The 21,050-nt window shown below is 38.7% G+C and overlaps 1 protein-coding gene across 1 annotated transcript in view; it reads left to right on the plus strand.

Moving 5' to 3' along the window:
- Positions 1–21,050, plus strand: part of LOC104482892 (ubiquitin-conjugating enzyme E2 E2) — a 214,677-nt gene that overhangs the window by 43,519 nt on the left and 150,108 nt on the right. The window lies entirely within an intron of this gene.

The following is a 21,050-nucleotide window of genomic DNA, read 5'->3' on the forward strand; positions in this document are numbered from 1 at the left end:
AAATATTGTTCCTCAAGTTTGAGCATTGAACAAAAGTGAAAAAAAGTTTCTCCTGTTTGGAAGGGGAGGGGATTTAGTAGAGTGACAGGCTTAAAGCTAAAATGCTGATTTTTATTTGGAATAAAGAAGCTGTTAATTGTTTTGTAGAATACTATTGAAAATCCATTAACATATGGTAGAGCAAAATCGATTATGCATCTGTTCACATGTTTACTGATCCTTGGGAAGAGTGTCACCACAGATTAGAAGAGTTCTGTCATAGGATCTAAAAAAGCTGTATTCTTCAAGCTTTATTTAAAAAAAAAAGGAGTGAGAAAATGGCTTTCAATGTCAGTCAAGGCATGCTATTTCCATTAACTTTGCAAGAAGGACACTGGAATTATGTTGTATTATCATAAAAAGTGCTAAATTGTTCCTCTCTTGGGAAAATGTATCAAGAATTTGATGGCATTTTACCTCAACTAAATAGTTGATTCCTCCCTTCAGTGGCTGGGAAGCTTAGTCGTCTGGCTGGCTCTAAGCAAGGGTAAGCTGATCTGATCTCAGCATTGTACAGAATTATGTGTTTGCAAGATTGCAACTGTGGCAAAATAAACAGCTAATAGGAGATCTGTGTGGGTGAGAAGATGATTGCAAATGCTGAGGGAGATCAGTAGACAAGGAGGATTTCTCTTTAAGTGTTTTTATTAACAATCTTGGACTTTCCAAGAGTTCTCATAGCACTAAAAACTGTGTCCGTCCAGGAAGCAATCACCATTTTTATGTAAAATGGTGGAGCTGGACAAGGATTCAAGGAGAGATAGTCATGGGTGGCTGATTACCGCATTGATAGCAGTTGCTCCAAATTTACACCAATAAAAGTGCTTTAAGAGAATGAAAACCATAGTAGGAAATGAAAACTGTAGTAGCATGTCTAATACATGCATCACTTCTGGGTTGGTTTTTTTTTTTTGTGTATCCCTTTTTAATTCAAATCTCAACTGGCTTCTCTGTAGCTCTGTGAAGTTCCAGGCCAGAGTTCTAGAATTCTTGATTGGAATTGTAATCAACCATTTACCTTAAACGAGCATATTCAATCATGGACAATTCTAATTAGCTTTCGATAGGTAACATAGTTATTATGTAATTTGATATTGCAGCTATTTATTTAACTTTCAAAATTGCAGTGCTTAGCTTTTATATGCTGATATTTTAAATATTGAAGAAAATAAAGATTAAAATAATCCTCTGAAAATGTTAATAAATTGATTTTTTCATACACTGAGAGACACACTAATAAAACCAAAAAGTAACATCTACAGATGCAGATCTAAGTCGCTTAAACAGTGTTTCAAATAGTTACAGCTTCTAAAAATACATTTTAGCAAAATTCAAGTACTTTTTCTTTTTTCAATTAAACATTCTAAGTACCAATTCCATGTTGTCTGAGGCTTTGAATGTTAAGAGTCTCTTATCAATCACATCATTACCCTTTATTTGTTTTGAGTCAATGCATTGGCAGTATTCGGGGTTGCCAAGATGCCTTTTGGGAGGAATTCATGTTTCTTTGACACCATTTTATTTACAAATCTTGTAAATAAGCATCTCAACAATGAGGAAAACACTTTCAGTAATTACAAGTTTCTCTATTTAATTATTTCCCACAGCACTGTTCTACTTTGACTTTCTAGGCTACTGTGGCAGTCCTAAGAATTGTTATTCTGCTCAGTACTGAGGGTTGCCCGGGTCTCTCTCGGGGTCAGCATGCAAATTTCACTAACAGATTCATTAAGAGGGCAGGTTGCATCCCCTGCTGCATTTTGCCTCTGTTCAACTAAAAACTGCAAGACAAGGTCAGGATAAATTTTTGTGATGGTTACTGTTACTAAGCTTCGGGGAAGGGTGGAGTTGCCTTAGTTTAGTTTTTAAACTTTGATTCTGTTTCAGATGGAATATCAGTGGACAAAATGATGTCAATTATCTTGTACAAATCAACTTTTCAAGTTTCAAGGGAGAAGTAACAAAAGCAAGTATTGATTGCTCAGTTAGGCTAGTCAGGGGACTCAGCTATGAAAATAGATCTTGGAAGAAACAGGAGGCAGAAAAAGCATGGATGAAAGAGAGGAACAGATAGAAATGTTTTCTTTGCAGATGAGTGCTTGTAATTGCATAACAAATCACAACAAAAACTGGCAGCCAAGAAGAGAGGGGGAGGGAAAAAGCGATGTGTATAGACTGGGATCTTGTTTTCTGAACCTTGAAATTATTCAATTAGGAAATAGTGAAACCTACAGGGAAGTGGTGAAGTGGGTGTTTCACTGCTTTGTCTAGAGCTGGGCATATCCTGTACTGCTTCAAATACAGGCCGAATGATTTCTAGAAGGCTCCATATAGTGCCCAAAATAGCCATTTGCTTAACTTTTCTGTGTGCCTGTCTCAAGACAGATGAGCTATAAATGTGGTGTCCGCAAGGGTGAAGCCCTGGGGAACTGTGATTAGACTGTTGAAAGATCTGTGAGCCAGCACCTAAGGTCATCTTTTCTTGAAGGATTTTGAGATAGAGCCTGAGTCTCCAGCAAGCGTGCCAGAGAGGAGAAATCAATGCCGTAGGCCAGAGCGCACAGTCCCAGCTGCAAGCAAAGAAGTTTTATCAGGACTATGGGAAGCATGCTATTCATGCTTTTCTCAGAGTATCCTTAGCACCTTGGCATTTTCCTTTGCCAATGACCACAATATTAGAGGAATGTCAAACCATGCCTGGATCCTTAAGGTAGCATTCAACTTCCAGCAAAAGCCCATCCAACTCCACCTCCAGCCAGCTTTTTACAAGCTGGGGTTGAGCCAGTGGTTCATATTGTTCTCAAATTGCTCACTTTGAGACTCTTAATTATCTTACATTTATTCCAGATAAAGAGAGTGTGCCTTGCCCACCAGCTCATACAAGATTTTACCCAATTTTAATCATACCAGGATGTCTTGAGAGTGTAATAATTAACATAGGCATTATAACTGAAGGCAACAAAGTAATCTATTTTTCTTGTGAGACCTTCAGATGGAAGAAGTTCCTCCCTACTGCATTAACTTCTTACATACACTAAGCACACTAAAATCAGTTGTTTCAAAAATGAAGTGTTAAGTTTAATGTTTGTGCAGGGTATACTGCTGGTGATTCAACTGGATTTCAAGACAACGAAACAGCAATGGCATCCTAGTTAACGCACTAAGCATGCCTTTTTAAAAAGCTGTGTTCTTATGATCAATAATTGGAGTTTTTCTGTTCAGTATACCATTATTTTTCTTGCTTCTTGTTAAGCTTAGATTCAGATAGGGGTTTAAGCACCATTGTAAAGTAGCATTCATTTTATGACTCTGTCTTGAATTAAGTGTATCACAAAAATTAAAATATAGAGACAAATGTAGATATTAAAATTACAGTGCCAGTTTAGCAAAGGACTGTTCAACTCTGAATACACAGTCAGATGGTGTCAAAGGTAGCGTTTATACACTTAGTTTAAACATGTGATGCAGCAATTGCATGTTTTGTGTTGCAATCTTTATGCCTGAACTCAACCTATACATATGTATATTCTCTAAATGAATGAATTGAGAAATGACTGCCTGAACAAACAGGGGTTACAGAATTACTGCTTTTGAGAGAAATGATCTAACGAAAGGACTAAAGCCCCTACTCCCATACTTATATAACTGGATTCAACCATACATTCTGAGACAATATGAACAGCATAATTGTGTCTTTATGATAACAGATATAATTTCATAAGAACTGATTCAAACCAACAAGAATATAATTTTGAAATACCTAGTAGTACTACATGTTACTAATATGTAACAGAAATGTAAAAATATATATAGATATGGACTGCATCAAAGGAAGCGTGGACAGAAGGTCTGAGGCAGTAATTCTGCCCCTCTGCTCTGGTGAGACCCTACCTGGAGTACTGCATCCAGCTCTGGAGCCGCCAGCATAAGATGGACGTGGCCCTGTTGGAGTGGGTCCAGAAGAGGGCCATGAAGATGGTTATAAGGATGGAGCACCTCTGCTGTGAGGACAGGCTGAGAGAGTTGGGGTTGTCCAGCCTGGAGAAGAGAAGACTCTGGGGAGACCTTATAGCGGCCTTCCAATACCTAAAGGGGGCCTTCAGAAAAGACGGGGAGAAACTCTTCAGCAGGGCCTGTAGTGATAGGACAAGGGGTAATGGTTTTAAACAAGAAGGATGTAGATTCAGAATAAATATAAAGAAGAAATTTTTTATGATGAGGGTGGTGAAGCACTGGCACAGGTTGCCCAGAGAGGTGGTAGATGTCCCATCCCTGGAAACATTCAATGCCAGGTTGGACCGGACTCTGAGCAACCTGATCTAGTAGGAGATGTCCTTTAAAGGTCCCTTCCAACCCAAACTATGCTATGATTCTATATAGGTGGATTATTTTTTTTTAATATCTCCAACAAAAACATATTCCTTAAATGGATTATATTGTTCAAATTTTAGAATTAGAGAATTATAGGAGCAAATTTGCCAATGACACCAAGCGGTGTAGTGCAGTTGACACATTGGAAGAAAGGGATACCATCCAGAGAGACCTTGACAGCATTGAGGGATGGGCCCCTGCAAACATCATGACTGTCCACGTAGCCAACAAAGGTATTAAACAATGCTAGTCCCAATACTGACCCTTGAGGAATGCCACTTGTCACCAGTCTTTACTTGGACATGAAGCTGTTGACCACAGCCAATTGGCCATCCAGCCAATTCCTTATCCACTGAGTGGTCCATCCATCAAACCCATGTCTCTACAGTTTAGAGACAAGGATGTTGTGCAGGACAGAGTCAAATGCTTTGCACAGGTCCAGGTAGATAAAGTCTGTTGGTTGTCCCTTATGCACCAATGCTGTAACCCCGTCATAGAAGGTCACCAATATTGTGGACTTGCCTAGTACCTGGGAGAAAGCCCATTAGCAGCCTTCAAGCATAGAAAATGTGAAGCCTCTGCTCCCCATAGTGAGTTTTCCCTCCTTGTGGAGCAGGTACAGCAATGGCTGGTGTCACAAAAATGCACAGCTGGCTGGTGCCAATCAAGCAGAGGCCACAAAGTAGAAAATTACGAGGGGAAATATTTATTCATGTGCATGAGGTGTTGGAGCCAAACTGGGGCACCCCAAATGTGGTTTTACACATTTAAATGTTCAGGTGCAACGTGATTTGTCACTCTAGTGATTACTGTTCATACTAAAACTTTGCAAAGCAACTCTATTTCTGCAGCTTTCTTGCTGTTTGTCTCTTGATTCAAATGCCCCTGGAGTCTGTCTTGCTAGAGTTACTTACCTATGATGCTAGATGATGCTAGCTGGGAGGGTTTCAAAGATGTGTTAGAGGTGCTAGGATGATAGCATTATCTTGATTGTCCAGGGCTATCATTTATCCTTCACGGACAGCTCTAAGCTTCTAAGAAACAATGTCCTTGTTTCCAGGTCCGGGCTGTTCTTTAGTTTCAAAGTTAATACACTTTCATACTATAAAGACTGGTTGATATAATAGTTTGGGAAGGGAATTTTCATAACACTGATGTGAAGTAGTTCTCTTTTCTTACCTGAAAAAAGATTGCATGCACAAGAGCATTCTGGGTGCAGTGGTAGCTTATGTCACCCCTTCTCATGGGGCCTACAGCTTTCACAAGATCGGGCTGAAACGTGGAAGCAGTCGATCTAAACAAAGGCCAGCAAGCAGAGGAGAAACACAGACCAGGAGAGCCTCCACCCACGGACCTAGCCTGCTGTTGTCTGTGCTCTCTCCCTCATTCCCTTGTTGTCTGTGCTCTCTCCCTCATTCAGTTGTGAAACTATCTAGCTCTTTGGAGTGACTATTTGGATAGTTATCTCTCTTCTGAATTTGTTGCAATTTTTTTGGCTTGTTGCACCTCTTAAGATGATTAAGCAGGCCTTTCTAACTTCACCTCTACTTCACAAGCAAAATTGGAGTTGGATTGGATTGTAAATGTAGAAGAGATGGCTCACCTGATAAAACATGTGTTTCCTCAGTTTCTGTATTGACACCGTTTGCTACTCCAGGCTGCTGACTTTTTGCTTAACTAATCCACAAAGAATTTACCTTTTTTTTTAAACGACAGTCAGAAATGTCAGATAATGCATTGAATTTTAACTCTGATTTGAATCACTCCTCAAGTAACAAACAAAAAATGACTGCACGTGAAGTGCTGTATGTTTGCATAATTTCCCAGTACAGGCAACTCCAGTGTACCTATTTCTACTACAGTGACATATATGCATAGGTCTGCAGTAGTGTGTCTGTGTAAACATGAGTTTGTATCCATTCTGCAATCATAAAAGTAATGAATTTATTTTTAAAGGAACAACTGGGCCTTTTGCTTTAAGCCTTCAAATTGACTTTCCAAATTCTACACTGAAGGTTCCTTGGTTTTATCATTTTCCAGTCCAGACATTTATTTTTCTTCCTATTAACTTTTTTTTTTTTTCAATAATTTAAGGCAAAGTTGTTGCCCCTGACACAGGAGGTCTGGCTTGTTGTGGCTGGCTGCAAATTCTGCCTACCCTATAAGAGGAAGAAAACTTCACATTTTCTTCAAAGCTGCTCCCCCAGCCCATGGTCCCTGTGGTGGAAATGAATCTGTAGAGCTTTTGACCTCTGATTTTAGCTGCCTGGTACAAAAAAAAAAAAGGATGGGGAGAAAAGGGCAGGGGCTTGTCATCTGCTGTAGGTCAGAATAGTTTCCAGACCTGGTATTTTTTGGGCTGCAGAGATGTGCAATAAAGAAGGTACTGTCCTCATCTGTGTGCTACTACTCTGCTACTCTGAACAGGTGCATTAGAGAGCCTGTACACTGGTGAATGCCATCCGTCCTGGGTGGTGTTAACTGCATTGGCTGGAGAGGGGACCAAGAATGGTAATCTCCCTTTGAATGGTCCATTCTGTTGATAGTTGCATGCATGTGTATATGTGTACACACATACACGTGTATCTCAGCAGCTCATTTGCTGATGTATTTACTGCACATAGGTAATAAATGCATTATCTATACTTAGTATATTAGTTCTCCAGTTATTAGCTATAGTTTGTTACAAAACCTACTTTTGTAATTCACCTCCGTATTAATCCACTCTGTTGCAAGTTGCAGGCTTATTTTGTTTGGCTTTGTATTACAAAATCATAGTTGGCAGCTTTATTAAATCAAACAGCCTAATTTCTTATCAATTCTCAAGTATTTGTTCAGTCACCTTCTCTGCACAATCATCTTTGAGGATGCTATTTGTGCAGTAGGTGCCCTTTGGCAAATAAAAATACAACTATGTGAAGTGGTGTAATTTAAAGATTATTTATTTTTGCCAAAATCGTCACCAGTCATTCAGTCTCTTCCTCCTATTTGTCATGAGGGTGTTAAGGTAAGATAAACAGGGAACTTCTTTGTATACGTATCTAGTAGTTATAGTGAAACAGACTTTTAAACAGCTAGTATTTCCTAAATCTCTAATGTGTAAATTCAAGATTTAAGGGTACTGTTTTACAGGGTAAATGGTTTCAAAAAGATAGCTAGGGTGGGAGTAATTTTTGCTTTGCTTACATGGGTATAACTTCAGAATAGAGCTTGTAAATCCTTTTTGTAAGTTAAAAGTGTGTTTTATAAAATTTGTATTTAAAATGCGGTAATATTAATTTACTCTTCTATTTATGATAAGAAAGCAAATCTTTCCTACTTGTCCAGTAGTGTGATAGACAAGAGTTCTGAATCTGAAGTGGGTGTCCTCTGATTTCTGACAATAAATCTGCTACAATTCCCCTGCTTTTTGCAAAGAATTCTTAACAGATGTTGATTAAAAAAAAAAATACATGCAGTCTATCAGAAGAAGAGACCATTTACTGAGATTTCTACTTCAGCTCCTCTGAAACATTCACACCTTTACGCTACATTGTCATAGATCTGTGTTTGGGGACTTTAAGGTGCTGTTTCAGACAGTTTGGTGAAGTGGACTGTTAGAAGGTGGTGGTAGGTGTTTTCTGGCTGGCGTTGTTCACCCTGTGGTGGGGCTGCCTGCCCCACTGCTTGCCCCCAGGCTCCAGCAGTGCTGCAGGGCTGGACCCCCTTCCCCAGCTGCGTCCCTTGCTGCTCCGGAGCACAGGGGCAGCGATGGGGAGGGGATGTCCTGCTGCCAGACCACAGTCTGCTCCCAGCTGGTCTCCTAAAACCAGCTCTGCTTCATGAAAATTAATTAAAATAGTTCTGAGGGAAAAGTTGAGTGACCTGTGATGAATTACATAGCTTTCCTTTTCTATTTTAGGGGTAGAGGTAGGAATCTGGCTGAGAGAAACCCTTTTACTGGGACTTGATCTTTAACTTTTGCTTTTAGTTACAACTGACATTGAAAGCCAAGAGGCTGAGGGGGAAAAACAGCCTTGAAAAGGACGCTGCATCCCTGAGGCCTGTGGAATTGTACACATCTCGTCTGACCGGCATCTGGAGAGGCGACGGCAGCTTCCTGCTGCCTCCGGACTTTGATGAATGAGTTCTGGCAGATTGTAGCGCAACAGCTTAAGGTGTTACTGTCCCCAGATGCTTCTGATCTCTCTGCTGGCACTTACTACCTGGAAGAGGGCTGCCCTTTGATAAAAATAATTTTTTTATCATGATGCCATGGTCTAAAATGCAGGAATCAGTATGTAGACAGTTGCCCTCTTTTCCTGTGGCATTAACAGGCGAGCAGTGAGCTGTTGGATGAGTTTGTCTCAGACTCTTTCTACTGAATATACCTAAGCTCATTTGTTAAAAGATATACAGCTAGACCTTCCCTAGGAGTTTACCTCTGGTATACTGTTAGAAGTGGGCACTTGGTTGACAACACTCATTCACACAAAATTACCTATTTCGTTTTCTGGCATTTAGCTGATTTGTATCTTTAGTCCAAAGTCCAAATTTCATATTTGCAGAAAAATAAATATAAATTAAGAAATGTATGCGTCTTTGCTGGAATACTTTTTTCAAGAACAGAAAATATATTCAAGTAAAAAGAATATCTGTATCGTTCACAGATGATAGAAGTGTTCTGGTTCACAATAAACATGGCAGAAGGTTACTAGTCAAAATAGGAAAAAAAAAAGAACTGGAGAGATAGCATAGTTCCAGTCACTTCATTTGCTCTGCAAACTTTGCTGTCGTATCATGGCATTGATGTATGTTCAGGCAGACATTTCCTCAACTTCACTACTTCTGGTTGGCTGCATCATAGTACTGTTCCTTCATCTATAGTGATAAGCAAGCAAACAAATTTGGAGAACTACTAACGCAAAGCTAGTATGTTTCAGATAGTCTGCTACTGTTTCATGGACAACTGGCTTTCTCGTTTTGCCGCTGATGGGGAAGTGCATTGTTTCTCTGCTATGTTCAGTTCTTGTTCCATTGCTACATTGGATAGGGTGCCTGCAGCCAAGTCAACATGTCATCAGATCATCTGCTGTTATAAAGTGTTTTTATTTAAAAAAAACAAACCCTTAATTCACAATTGATTAAGATACTTTTGCTAATGTTTTTTCTCTAATATACATACTCTTCTTCATATGTAATTAAGTGTAACCTTATGGAAGAGAGAGGCTGTTGTGCAGAGCGTACAGCAAGAAAATACATGAACACTTCAAAGCCTGAAGAAAGGCAGTTTTAAGTTAGAATACAGACTACATCTTATCACATTAAATTGTAAGTGGTTCTATTGAAGTAAGTTCAGAACATTATATTTAACTTCCTAGTGGTTTCCTCCCAACACAAACAGGATGAAAGCATAAACTGACGTGATTAATGCTTCTTCTGCAGCTTGCTCTGTTTTTCTGTCATATAGTTGCCAAGAAGGTTGCTGCTGGTCACCTTAGCAGCAATGGCACATGAAGGTCTACTGAATTAGCCGATTAAGCAATTCATATTTGTGTAAAGAATGCAACTAGATATATAAAATGTAATCAACTGATGTTGTGTTCTGCTTGTCTCTTTCCTTTCTTAATAATTAGGCAACATCCATGCTTTCAGTGCAAAGTGAATAAATAATTGAATAGGGTACATAGTGAAGCGATTATTCTCATGGTTTGTGTATATTAGTTTCTTGCAAGACTATTCACCTACTAGCTGCTGTCTACACCAATATTAACCCTATACATTATTCTTTTTATTTCAGTCCCCAGATTCAAAACTTTGCTTCATGTTTTTCATATTCATCAGACAGAGCGATATATCAGGTTCACTGTGTGTTTATTTTGAGAAGTTTTCAAGCTTTCAATTTGTCTTGGGTTATAGCCTGCATTAAAAATTTCTCATGAAAGTGCTACTCATTTTTAACAGATCCACATCAGAGATCATGACCGAAGAGAAGTGAAATGATTTGTTTACATTAATATTTGGGTTTGCGAGGCCATTTGAAGTGAGTTTCATAACCAGAACTGTGGTCAGAACTGAAAAAGTTTGTTATCCTCTATCCTCCGGAATTAAGTTAATTTAAAGAGACAGGCTGTCATACTAACTTGTGAAATAGCAACAGTAACTATTTGATTTAAATTTCTTATTGGTGCAAGAATAAAGAAACTGAAAAAATAATGAAAGGATCATTCAGCTTCAGTTCTGTTTCATATACCAAGAAAATTAGCACCCCCTTACTTACTATTTTCTGTGTAGTACCGAATGCTATTTTAATCATATAAAGAGATTTCTGTGATGCCACATCCAATAACTTGCATTGCTATGAATAGCCCTCACGTGTTTTGGAGTTCAGTTTAATTTTTTTTTTGCACTAATGTAAGTTTGACTTGATTATTTGGAGGATATAAGAGATTGAAAACTTTGAACATACTAACTGTTAAAATATAACTTTTAACTATGATTTTAAACACGGTGTTTCTAACTCTGCAGATCCTCAAGTGAACATGTGCTATGATGTTTGTGAATTAAGGCCGGATTTCCAAGTTTTCCTAATGTATTCTGGAAAAGTATGGAACAGCTTCCCTCAATTAAGTGAAACATGATTAAGGTTCGTCAGTGTAAAATAAGGACTACCAAAGAGCTGATATGATAGGGTTGTATAAAATCACACGTTTCATAAGGAGGTAGTAGTTCTCTACATTTTCAGATATAGGAATTAACGATCATCAAATGAAATTAACAGCTGACTCATTTATGAACGGTTTCACAGAGTACCTGCGTAGAGGAGTCCTTTCTGACAGTTGCTGTGGATGCTGAATCTTCATGTGGAATAGAAGAGAGCCTGGACAAGTGCCCAGAAGATAAATTCTTGCTACATCCATTAGAAACCATATTTGACTCAGCTGCAGAAAGTCCCTCGGTTGCAGAACGGGAAGCACTGGAAAATGTATATTATGTAGACAGACCCTGCTGTGATCTTCTTCTGTGCACGTTCCTTTTGGTCACTGACAGAAACAAGATCCTGACCTGGACTGACTGCCTTTATGCTCATAGGTAGAGATGAGTATATTCAATATTGCTCTGCTCACATTAGCACCAGTGGAAGTTCTGTGGAACTTTAACCGGGAAAAAAAGAACACTACTGACCATAGTAGTCTGTACAACTTGAGAGCCATGTTCCATTTTTGAAGGCATTTGGTAGATTGATTTTTTCCTAGAAAATACTAACTGTGGTGAGTGAAATCAAACTCATAGTTTGGGTTTTTTTTTTTTGATTCATGTTTTAGGGGCAGAAACTTCTATGAGCTTATCCTATGAGGTTTCTGATATGACAAACCTTTCTTGTGTTGTCTTGCACAGTAGCATGTAATATGTTGCTTAACGTGGAACAAATGGTTAACTTAGGAGATGTAGTTAAAATAGAAATTATAGAAGGTATTTGCTTAATTGAGGCCTAGACCTTGCCTTTGGTTGGCATGAGTGGGAGTAGAGCAAACTCCTGAGAGTCCTCAAGAAGTATCTTATTTAAATCAGAGTGACACAACAAATGCTAAAATTGACCAGGAGGCATTATGTGCATATGAATACAGGAACATGTTTAGACTGTCTCCTACAGCACTTAACGTTGGAGATTTCCTTCTCTTTGTCTTATTTCATAGAATCATAGAATAGTTTGTGTTGGAAGGGACCTTTAAAGGTCATATAGTCCAACCCCCCTGCACAAAGCAGGGACATCTCCTACTAGATCAGGTTGCTCAGAGCCCCATCCAGCCTGGCCTTGAATGTTTCCAGGGATGGAGCACCTACCACCTCTCTGGGCAACCTGTTCCAGTGTTCCACCACCGTCATCGTAAAAAAATTCTTCCTTATATCTAGTTTAAATCTACCTCCTTCTATTTTAAAACCATTACCCCTTGTCCTATCACAACAGGCCCTGCTAAAAAGTTTCTCCCCTTCTTTCCTATAAGCCCCCTTTGGGTACTGGAAGGCTGCTATAAGGTCTCCCTGGAGCCTTCTCTTCTCCAGGCTGAACAGCCCCAACTCTCTCAGCCTGTCCTCATAGGAGAGGTGCTCCAGCTCTCTGATCATCTTCATGGCCCTCCTCTGAACTCACTCCAACAGGTCCACGTCCTTCTTATGTTGGGGGCTCCAGAGCTGGATGCAGTACTCCAGGTGCGGTCTTGCGAGAGCAGAATAGAGGGGCAGAATCCCCTCCCTCGACCTGCTGGCCATGCTGCTTTTGATGCAGCAGGATGCGGTTGGCTTTCTGGGCTGAAAATGCGCATTGCCAGCTCATGTTGAGCTTCTTGTCCAGCAGCACTCCCAAGTCTTTCGCCTCAGGGCTGCTCTCGATCCATTCTCCACTCAGCCTGTATTTGTGCTTGGAATTGCCTTGGCCCATGTGGAGGACCTTGCACTTGACCTTGTTGAACTTCATGAGGTTTGCATGGGCCCAACTCTCCAGCCTGTCAAGGTCTCTCTGAATGGCATCCCTTCCCTCCAGCATGTTGACTGTACCACACAGCTTGGTGTCATCAGCAAACTTGCTGAGGGAAGCTTGCAAGCTTCCTTCTTAACCACCTGGAAACAGCCACAGCAGCTGAAGTGTTTTTGCATTATTCAAGTTGAATGATTCGGTGCTCTGCAGAGCTCTTCACAGCTGTGTATTTAAATGGAGCTTCTGTGGTTACCAGTAGCACCAGCTTCCAGACATTTGTATGAAAGAGGGATATCTTTCCAGTTTTACTTTCCATTATTTTTGAGAAGCGAGCTTAGTTTAACTGCCAAAAGAAAGAATAATCTGTAAGGAAGTTGGTGTAGAAAAATTGGCAAAAGAGAGTGTAAGTAAAACACAGAAAGTAACTCGTACCTTAAGCTTACTTTGACCATTTCAGTTACTTTTCTATTATAATTTATTGCCATCAAAATCTGAAAGGTTTAGGTAACATCTTTGATTAGTGGCAGAAAGCATAGTGCACAAAATCTCAAAAAGCCTAATAAAAATGTTAATGTCAGGTCGATAGCAGTAATAAAATTTAACATCTAGCACACTCATGAGGTTTAGTTTAAAATCTGCTGTCATGAAATATCAGAATACAGTGAGGAAATTGCTAGCCTGTATGAGCTACTAATAGGGTAGACAAACATTTTCCCTTAACCACAAAAAATAACCATTGAGGAAGTTCAACTCCACCACTTCAATACCAGCAACCACTATTATGTGATGCGTTCTAGGAAGACCAACTTTATTTTGATCATAAATCATCCCAAGTTGTTCCATAGTGTTACCTTTCATAAAACATATCCCGTGATTTTATATGAATTCATTGTTTGGCTTCATTTTTGTGGTATCTTGCCTGTTTTCTAGCATCTATTTTTACTTTTTCTGTTTTTAACTAAACACAGAATTTGGCTAGGTTTACAGAATCTGTTGCAAAAATGAAAAGTAGATGATTTTGCAATTTTTTAAAGTTAAGTTCTTCTTTTGCTGTGTTGCCTTTTTTTGCCTTCCTTTTCCTCCCTACCCCCGCCTTCTCAAAATAAAAACTTTACTGGAACTAGAGCAGGCAACAATAATCAGAAGAGAGAAAATTTTCTGAGAGCTTGGAATTTTCATCTTTCTCCCTACTTTCTCTTTCTCTGTTCCATTAAATTACATTAGCATCGAAACATCACCTTCTACAGTAGAATGTACAGTAGATTTTTACCTCCTCCTCTGCACTGTAAGGCAACGTTTCTTTTTCACATAAGGTATCTTTCCACTTGCTCTTTACATTTACTTTAGGTGGAATTTTGTATTTAAAGAACACCAAGAACTTACAACCAAATAAAGTTTTAACAATATATCTTCCCAATTAAATTGATCTTCTGGTAATACGACATTTTTACAGTCAGGAAAAAATATTTACATGTATGAAGATGATGTATGAGGAGTTTGCATGAAGAGAAGCTGTTGCTATCTGAAGTAAGGAATCCCATATAGTTTTTTGATTTTCAGAAGGAGCAAACAAGGTAATTCAGCAATACCATGGGAACAATTCTAGACTTGCCATGCTGACAGCATTATAAGCTGTTTTGTATCCTTTAAAAAAAACCACGAGAACCAAGTGTCAGTAAGCAATCGCTACCAGAGTCTCTCTCATTCCATCTTGTGAAATCGGTTGCTTTGGTCCAGATCTTTTTATTGAGGGCTTCAGTTCTTCTTCCAGCCAAGCTGCCTCAGCTCATGCCTCCCATTGGATGCAGAGGGCCTCCTTTGCATGGCCACTTAACGCACCGAAAGGTAGTCACTGGAACTGGTACTTCCGAAACTGTAAACTTAAATTGTGTAGAACTAGTCCAGAAAAAGTCGTATTTTCTTCTCCCACATTTATTCTATATTTTGTTTGTGGATACCTTAATTACTCAATTTTCTCTTTGCTGGCATTTATAACTAGCAGATGCTTATTCCAAGGTATATGTCACCTTGTTAGTAAAGCAGAGCCCTCTTTTCCAAAGAAATTCCAAACCTTTCCTACTTTTGTCTGTTTGTCTCTTTTATCTCTTCAGTTTACTCCCTGTGGTTTTCTTTATTGTATGTCGTAGCATGTTTTCTGCTTCCATTGAAATAATCTCTCTCTGAAGTGGATCTTGCTCTCAACAAGTGCTTTCCTGAGGGCTTGTGTAGCCCTTACTGAAGTAAGAACATTTATACAGGAGAAAAATGGTTGCTTATCTAATAGTCATGAGGGTTGTAGGCGCTCCACTACAAAGCTCCACTGGCAGATGGCTTGTCAGGTGGACAAAAAGAAGACTAGAAAAATGAAAGAAGATACACAGGGCTGTGATGTTTTTTTATCGCTGTGATGGCCTTTCTACTTCATCGCAGAATGAATGCCTACCATTAGTCTTCAGTGAAGAAATATTTTTATTTTTTAAATTAATGTAATGGAACTGTAGTTAGCCAATATAACTATATTATTTATATCAGGGAAAGAGGGAATCGAAAAAGGTCAAATTGATTCTAACAGACCCTAACAGACTCAGATTCTAACAGGTGAGGCTTGAAATTACCGACATATGGAAACTGTAGTGAATAATGTATACTTATGCAGTCTCTAATATTATCTGTTCATCATGACAAATACAAAGGGAATATTGCATTAAATACAGATGAGTTTTCTTCAGCTCATTGGTACAAGAAAAGCTTTATAAGTCCTGCTATTATTTCACATTTTCTGTAGAAGAGAATAGAGATTAAGTACCATATTAAAAGGCACACATAGCTGAAAAAGACGATAATTATGTGTAATTTCATAAGAAAATATTTTTACAAATCCTGTATTTCATATTTTATGTTCATCCTAATTAGTCCAATAGAGAAATATTAAATACTAATTTTGCCATGCCTGCCAAGATACCTGAAGGGTTATTTTAAAAGATATTATTAATGGGACTGGAACAATGTGTGTGGCTCCTTAACGATAATTAATTCATTCAGGAGGCAGTCCTAATAAGCAGGTGTGAAACCAGAATTTGAGACAGAAACATTCTGTTTGGTTGTGAAGTTCGTCTGTTTTCTAGTATAAATTGGCCTGGTAGATAAGTAATTCAAACCAAACAGTTTTGTGTACCTATCAAAAAGTGTTTTATTGGTATGCCTTGAACCATAGGTGAAATTTTATAATGAAAAAATACACTTGCACTTCATAAATATTCCCAAGATTAAAGCTAATTTTGCTAGGTCTACCGGTATGATCACAGTTCATTTACTTTGATTGCGCTGATTTTTTTTTGCTTTGCACCCAACTATTTCACTGTTATGTCAGCTAGATGATACTGATTTCTCACTGCAACAGTATTTAAAAGCTTTTGTGAAAATTAAATGAGTTTTTATACACAGCTGCCAATTTCGTTTAGACTATTTTTAAGTGTCTGCTAGAGTAATAGGAGATAACTTTTATTTCACTGAAAATATTAATTTGGTTTTATTAAAGTTTAGCAGTTTGACAAAAAAGAACCCCGGAGAATATTGTAGTAAGTATTAATAGGTTTTTCTGTTAGAGTATTGGGGTTTTTGTTTTGTTTTTAAGAACTATCACGTCCTTTTAAACTGCTAAGTCATTCTTATGGATGCTGTTATTTTGTCCTCAATTGAAATATAAATTCACAGTATCTGTTCTCTTTGGCTTATTATGTTACATGATTTCAATAATGATTTCTTTTGTACTTCTGATCTAACTCTGAAGAAAAATGTAGGTATACAAAATAAAAATAACTTGAAAAAATAGGCCTATTAAATAACAATAATTATCTATTTACTGAAAAATATTTACAGTAATTTTTAAAGGGTTTACAAAAGAGCAAAGAAAGCTCAGTCATACTTGCTGCACTTGTTATGCCCTAAACTGTAATGCTGAAAAATCTCTGATTCATTCTGTAGATAGCTGCCAGCTTCTCCTACCTAAGACAAAGCAAGAAATTATCCATGTTGTTTGTTGTAGTGCTGTTGAATCAGCCAAATGGATCCAAGTCTTAGCCTGAAATAAGGTCATACATGAGTTGTCTTTTAGAGCATCTCAACTGTCATGTGCTCACTGTTTGTGCCCAAATATGCTATTAACTCTCCTGCCCCTGACAAAAACAACAAAAGCCTGTGAACAGAGATGATTAATCCACATAGTATTCTTTGGCTATGGGATAAATAAGTTTCTTGATTAAAATTTTTGCCCTCATTTTTTAATGCTTTAACTGAACACAAACCCAGATTTCTGAGTCAGGCAAAATCTGCCCTGATGAAGACGATAAAACCATGCAGTGATAATTTCAGAGCTGCCAGATCTGGAGCCCACACTGGCTTCTGTTCCACCATGATAGCTATTTGCCAGCAGGCAGCATCAAATCCCTTAAAGTACCTTCTGGGCTGCTTTCATACTGCAGTTTAAGTAGTTTTGGAATACCAGCAGGTTTTCTCATGGAATGATGCTTTTGCCAATTCTCAATGTCTTTTCGACATATTTTTTGTAAGTAAAAGTTAAATAGGGTTCTCTTTTGTATAATGTCTTCGTCATATTGGGGAAGCTGTAGCCTGAGGAACAATTTCCGGTTATGTTTTAAAACTAACAAGGCATTTTTAATCTGGTTCGATTTGCAAGCTTGTTCCAGACTCCCTCCAATGTAAGCATCTTTACTTGCTGTCCCATGTTTTGTGCCAGTTTTCTTAGCTGTGTTTGCTGAAAAAAACCCCAAATGCTTTGTTCTTATAGAAGTAGATGCTTTGTAGCTAGTGTCAGCTCCATTGATGACTTTGAAAGTAAGAACACTTGGCCTAAGATTTGGTCCAGGCTGGAGGTAACAAATGTAAAGATCACTGAAGCCATTTCCTTATGCAAAGATGTAAGTTTGAGTAGGGATTATAATAGAAAAATAAAGTTAAGAGTGAAAGAAGGAGGGATTTTGAAATATTGCTGCAGGTGGTGCAGTAGAATAACTTCAAAAATATTTCAAAATAATTGAGTACACATAGACTAATAGTTTATTGTAAATGTAACACTCTAGAAGGTTATAGAGTGTTATATACAAGATTTGAAAGTGTTTTAAAATATTTACTGTCATTTACAATGTGACTTTCAAATTCTTAAATGAAAATAGTTTGTCTTTATTTCAGTTGAAAAGGCTTCATAATAAAAGCAACCAATGTTGAGATGGGTGCATGAGTAGTATTTAATGAACCCATCATTAGGTAAGCACAGGCCGTCACGTAACCAAATACAGCATACCTGCCTATGATCCAAAAGAAAATGGGAAGATTTAAATGATCCATGGTAATTGCCAGAAGTAGTTGGAATATCAGATTTAAAAAAGAAGAGTAGGACATATTTGCCAGGAAATGGGCAAAGAACAGTCAATGTGACTTTTTTTTTTAATTAGGTTGAGATCTGATTTATTACATCTTCATGGCAATCCTCAACGAATGCCACAGAATTAACATTATTTATTTTGACACAGTACTAGGTAAGTAGTAATTAGCATCTTAGACAACAGCACTTAGTAATTTTACAAGTGAATGATGGAGGAAAGTAATGTAGCCCAGTTGGAGATAAGAGCTGCTAAAAATGATAAATGTTCAATAGGGTATAATATAAAATCATAGAATGGTTCAGGTTGGAAGGGACCTTTAAAGGTCATCTGCTCCAACCCCCCGGCAAGGAGCAGGGACATCTCCAACTAGATCAGGTTGCTCAGAGCCCTGTCCAACATGACCTTGAATATTTCCAGGGAAATTCTACCACCTCTCTGGGCAACTGTTCAAGTGTTCCACCACCCTCATTGTAAAAAATTTTTTCCTAATATCTAATCTGAATCTACCTCCCTCTATTTTAAAACCATTACCCTTGTCTTATTGCAACAGGCCCTGCTAAAGAGTTTCTCCCTAAGTTTCTTATAAGCCTCGTTGAAGTACTACAAGGTCGCAATAACGTCTTCCTGGAGCCTTCTCTTCTGCCAGCTGAACAACCCCAATTCTCTCAGCTTGTCCTCATAGGAGAGGTGCTCCAGCTTTCTGATCAGCTTTGTGGCCCTTCTCTGGACACACTCCAACTGGTCCATGTCCTTCTTATGTTGGGGGCTCCAGAACTGGACACAGTACTACAGGTGGGGTCTTGCGAGAGCGGAGTAGAGGGGCAGAATCCCCTCCCTCGACCTGCTGGCCACACTTCTTTTGATGCAGCCCAGGATGCAGTTGTCTTTCTGGGCCACAAGTGCATGTTACCAGCTCATGTTGAGCTTCTCATCCACCAGTCCTTCTCCTTATGGCTGCTCTTGATCCATTCTCCACCCAGCCTGTAACCCTCCCCCTCCCCGTCCCCTCTGTTTTATTTTTTTTCCTTCTTAAATACATTATCACAGAGGTGATATCACTGTTTCCAATTGGCTCAGCCCCAGCCAGTGGTGGGTCCATCCTGGAGCTGACCAGGTCCACCTGGGCAAACAGGAAATCTCTAGCAGCTTCTCACAGAAGCCACCACTGTAGCCCTGGCCCACTACAGAAACCCAGCACAGAGCCATTGACTTCAACTCTCTGAGTGCGACCATCCAGCCAATTCCTCATCCACCAAACGGTCCATTCATCAAATCTGTGTGTCTCCAATCTAGAGACAAAGATGTCATCTGGTACAGTGTCAAATGCTTTGCAGAAGTCCAGGTAGAAGACATGAAGTGAAGACAAATAATTTGTATTTAATAAGATGGAGGAGCAGGTGTTAGTGGGAGGAAATTATAGAGTTACATGGTGATTCAAAGAGCTTAGGAAACTGATCCTTGCAGGTGCACTCTGAGCAGTTGTGAATGTGGTAGAACTGTATTTGCTAAAGAAATGAGAAAGAAAAAGGCCAGAAAAATAGAAGGTAAAATAAAGAAATGTGACATGGTCAGATCCCAAATGGAAATATGCTTGGGAAAATGTAAATCATAGGGCAGTGACATCGGTGAACAGAATGCAGCATATCTAAAATAATGGCAGATGTCTGAGTGGTCTTTGAGGAGCGGTAGTTGAGTTTGTTTGGTGGTGGCTTTATCCAGAGGTAATGTGCAGAGAGTGAAGGGAATTAATTAGAAAAAGACTTGCAGAATGTGTCCTCCCTACCTGAAGGGAGGCTTCAGTTCTCAAGTCCAGATGGAGGAGCTCTTCCTAAGGACATACTTGAACGATTGATTAGAAAAGTAGGAAATCAGGAGATGTGATAGCTTATGTCATGTGTCACCTACAGTATTGGGCTGTGATCTCATTTTACATCCATTCAAAAGACCAAAATGGAAAAGAAGATGAAAGTATTAATATTTCAACAGCCAATCAATCATTTTTGACACTGGTAGAGGCTCGAGGTGATGAAAGACAAAATGCAAATCTGCACTGTAAGAGGGGCAGAAAGATTCCTTACTTGTGAGACTTGTCATTTGTCAGTCTGTCATTGTGGAGGAGAGTATTCTGAGGGACAGGTGGATGTGGAAAGGTAAGTTGCTTTCTATACTACTTAATGAAAAATGTGTGACATTTATTTTGTAAGAAAAGCAAAGATTAGAAGATAGGAAGAGAGATTGGAGGTGGGGTGCCTGGAGGAAAGGAGGGAAGTGTGAAGGGGTGGATATACAATTCATACTCATCTGTCCATCTTCCTCATCCCTGTTATCTCAACAACCTTGCTTTTCACCATCAATTGATCTGATACAGAAAATGGTGAGATACCAGGAAGATGTAAGTGTATAGTTGTCCATGTGTATAAAATAAATGAGAAGACTGAATAAGAAAGAGATTGTATTTGGGAGTATATTTTACATAAAAAGAACAAGACCGTGAAGTATTTCATTAGTAATTGTCAGAAAAATCAGCAGCGAAAAGAAATATGCAATTCTTGAAATGGGTTTCTTTAGCTTCCTCCTCTTCCCTTCCCCAGCTACAATAAAAAGTGATGCACAGGGAGAATGTTATCACATATATCAGTGAAGCATATATTACAGCGATGCTCATGGTTTGCAGCCTGAGGATTGAACATACTCCTCTTACTGAAAGGTTTAGAGACAAAAAGTGTATTTTGACATACTTTCTCTGCCGTGTTTTCTCGTACTTTTTTTTTGTACAAAAGGAA

This window comes from Chlamydotis macqueenii, chromosome 2, assembly GCF_036417535.1.
Source record: "Chlamydotis macqueenii isolate bChlMac1 chromosome 2, bChlMac1.mat, whole genome shotgun sequence".
Classification (NCBI taxonomy): Eukaryota; Metazoa; Chordata; class Aves; order Otidiformes; family Otididae; genus Chlamydotis; species Chlamydotis macqueenii.